This window comes from Haematobia irritans, chromosome 2 (genome assembly GCF_050003625.1).
Source record: "Haematobia irritans isolate KBUSLIRL chromosome 2, ASM5000362v1, whole genome shotgun sequence".
NCBI classification, from domain to species: Eukaryota; Metazoa; Arthropoda; class Insecta; order Diptera; family Muscidae; genus Haematobia; species Haematobia irritans.
This window is the reverse complement of record NC_134398.1, coordinates 99014654-99017702: the sequence shown is the minus strand read 5'-3', so window position 1 is coordinate 99017702 and position 3049 is coordinate 99014654. Positions and strand designations below refer to the sequence as shown.

The 3049-nt window shown below is 34.1% G+C and overlaps 1 long non-coding RNA gene across 2 annotated transcripts in view; it reads right to left on the bottom strand.

Annotated features, from left to right (window-relative positions):
• Positions 1-600: 600 nt before the first annotated feature.
• Positions 601-3049, bottom strand: part of LOC142223461 (uncharacterized) — a 12857-nt gene continuing 10408 nt past the window's right edge. Inside the window, exon 2 of one of the 2 annotated variants that reach the window (XR_012718743.1) lies at positions 601-1188. This is a non-coding gene — a long non-coding RNA (uncharacterized LOC142223461). Of the gene's footprint in view, positions 1232-3049 lie in introns of both variants that reach the window. The other variant, XR_012718742.1, reaches the window with a different exon arrangement.

Below are 3049 nucleotides of genomic sequence, written 5' to 3'. Positions count from 1 at the left end.
TGGCAATGGGGAAGAATGGGTCATGAAAACTGTTTGGTCATTTGACCAACAGACTAAGTAGACATTTTGGACAGATTTATTCTTGATCAGGATATCGCTTATAAAGTTTTGGAGCCCTAGGCGATACATAGGTCGCTGGTTTGTTAAAAAGCGAAGGGGGAGGGCGGCTCCGACCGACGGACTTACATTAGACTTGGACCTTATTCTTTTTTTTACTATATATGCATATATTTGGTGTTTAGTCAGTCCGATTATAAAAATTTATCCATTAATACTATCTTTTGAACACGAGATATTTATGTTATAGTTTCTGAATTTTCCTCTGGTGAAATGAACCTGCACTTTTGCTGACGAGTAGCCGGCTCAGCCACCGTGTCCTATAACACCTAGGAGGATTTTTCTTAGTCAAAATGAAACCATAACACCCCATCTGACGTTTTCATTTGGTTTCGTACCAATTTTTTTTTAACTGGAAGACAGCCGTTTGTACAAAGCGTTACCGAGCCTTCGTGGGCCAAATTGTGGGATTACTCTGCCATTTTGTCCCTATCATTGCTATCGAACAAGAGTCAAAAGCGTCAAAATTTTATAATTGAAAAGTTTTTCTTTGGGGAATCCGTATTTCCATTGTGTTTTTTTATTCGATTTTTGACCAAGTGAGTATTATGCAACATTTTCACAATCATTTGGTTATTAAATTAATAATTTCACAATTTGGACAGATTTGATGGCTAATTGCATACCCATCTCATTGTATTGGATCAGTTTGGAGAAATTTATTGGATATTATTACCACTATTGATAATTGTCGACTGCTATATTACAGACCTGAATGGTAATAATCATAACTCTCCATAATGATTATCTCTCCCTAATTGCTATTATGTTTCATTTAGGCTCTCTATATATTCTCATCAATTTTTTTGTTGCACGCCTTACTTTGATTCTGCACCTATATCAATTACTTGAATTTCCCAAACTGCTTAGTTATTCGTGACCGTCGCAGCTTCCACATCACCGGGGGTGTCGGCAATTGTTCGAAAAGCGAGACTTTTGATACGTGTGTGGTATTGATATTGCTGTTTTGGTGGTCTATGGATTTGACCAAAGTGTCCCGAAACACCTCCTGTGCTTCGAAAGTGTCATCTTAGTGCATGGTAATGACCACATCGACGGTCCAAATGTGCGCTGGAATAAGGTTTATTAAGAATCAATGAGAGTATTGTGACCTCTTGTTATCCCCGAAAAAAAGAAATCAACGAAAAGAAAAAAAAACGGGTAAAATTAGCATAAGTTAGAGGGGAAAAATTAAAAAAAGAAAAGAACAAAATATTTCTATAAATGTAGGAAGTAAGTTAAAGAAGTTTTTTTTCCTGTTCATTTTCCTTTAGTTATATTTTGTTGATTTTTTTATAAAGTATTTAAAACAACAAAGAGAAGAGGATTAAATACTTGAAAATAGCTCAAAGTGAAAAAGAAAATAATACCGCTATTTTGGCAAAATTATCATTCAACATTCTTAAACTGTCATCAAATCAATTGCCCTCAAATTTCATCATTCATCATCACCCATTTTATGCCCGCAGCGAAAAGCAATGTTGAATGATGACCTTGCAGAGGTATTTCTGTTGTTAACATTTGAGTGTAATTCACCTGTTCTCATAGCCACATCTCATTCAAATCAAAATTGGATTACACAGCAACATAACATAATTTAACACATCAAAAAGAACTTGAAGAAAATTTCAGCAGCGCAGCCGACGTAACTCAAGAAAGTACTTTCAGCGAGGGACGGTGAACTGGCGATAATGTAAGTGATTTTATTTCTTTTGTATTTTGTTTTGATGATTATCTGGTTTAAAGTTAAGGTGACCATATCAATAAAACTTTAAAGACTTAAACCCGTTAAGTTACTCGTATATTAATTTAAATGAAAGCCAAATTCGCCTGAGATATGAAATCCAATTTTTAAATTTTCTTGATATGATCACCCTGATTTTTGCCCCACAAATGTTGCTGAAAATATTCAAGTGTATTAGAATGATTTTTACTGGTCCGGAGAAAAAGTTATTTGCCAAACTTCTAAAATTTCTGGTGAATTATTGCAAATCACATATATAAACTCTTTCTTTCTTTATAAGTAAAATCAACAATTACGACTATTTTTTTTCCTCGGTTAAATTCAGTTTGTTTTTCTCTTTAATATTTTTGTTCACCTATTCTTTTTTATATATTTATTTAAATATTAAAGTTTTGCTAAAAATTGATTTTACCTACTAAATTATTTAAATGTCCAATTTAAAAATTCAAAATTCTATAGATTAATCCAGGATTTTCCAATAATGTTATTATTTTTAAGCTTATCAAATTTAAATAATGAATTCTTGCCCTTTTGAATTAGGAATAAATTATAATGAATTCTGAATAAGATCGAAAATTCATCTGTTTGATTCCCCGTAGAATCGGGTAAGGTTAGTTGGTGGCATATTAGGGGTCGACACATTAACGACGGTAAGGAATTTCTCCAGTTTCGACCGTGGTAGGGTGGGCGATGTTGGCAACACTACATCTTGTTGCTTAAGGCTTTTGTTGTGGTGCATTCTACGAGATCCCTTGGTTCTTGCCTTTTAGTTTCTTCTCTTCTGTGTGACATATAATCTTTTCTTTCCTACTCTAGTACATAAGCTTTTGTTTTGTTCCCCAAATTTCATTTCACCCTACATCTGTCCGTCTTGATATTCTCAGCACGCGTTTACAAAGATAAGAATTTATATGTGGCACAGTGGTATCCGAGACATTGTAGCACATAGAAACCTACCCACCGACGAGCAGTAAGGCCGGAGATATTGCGTGCTGGTGCTCTTTTCAATGTTTCAATAACATCGACCACCTTTCTTTACCCGTAATATGCTACAGTATAAATTTAATGGCGCCCATACGTGGAACCCGAACATGATTGTTTAAAATTCTAATATTTTTGTACCATCTAGCATACCGCTAAAATTTACTTGTTCGGCTCAAAAACATTGTTTTTTTATTTCTCTCTTAA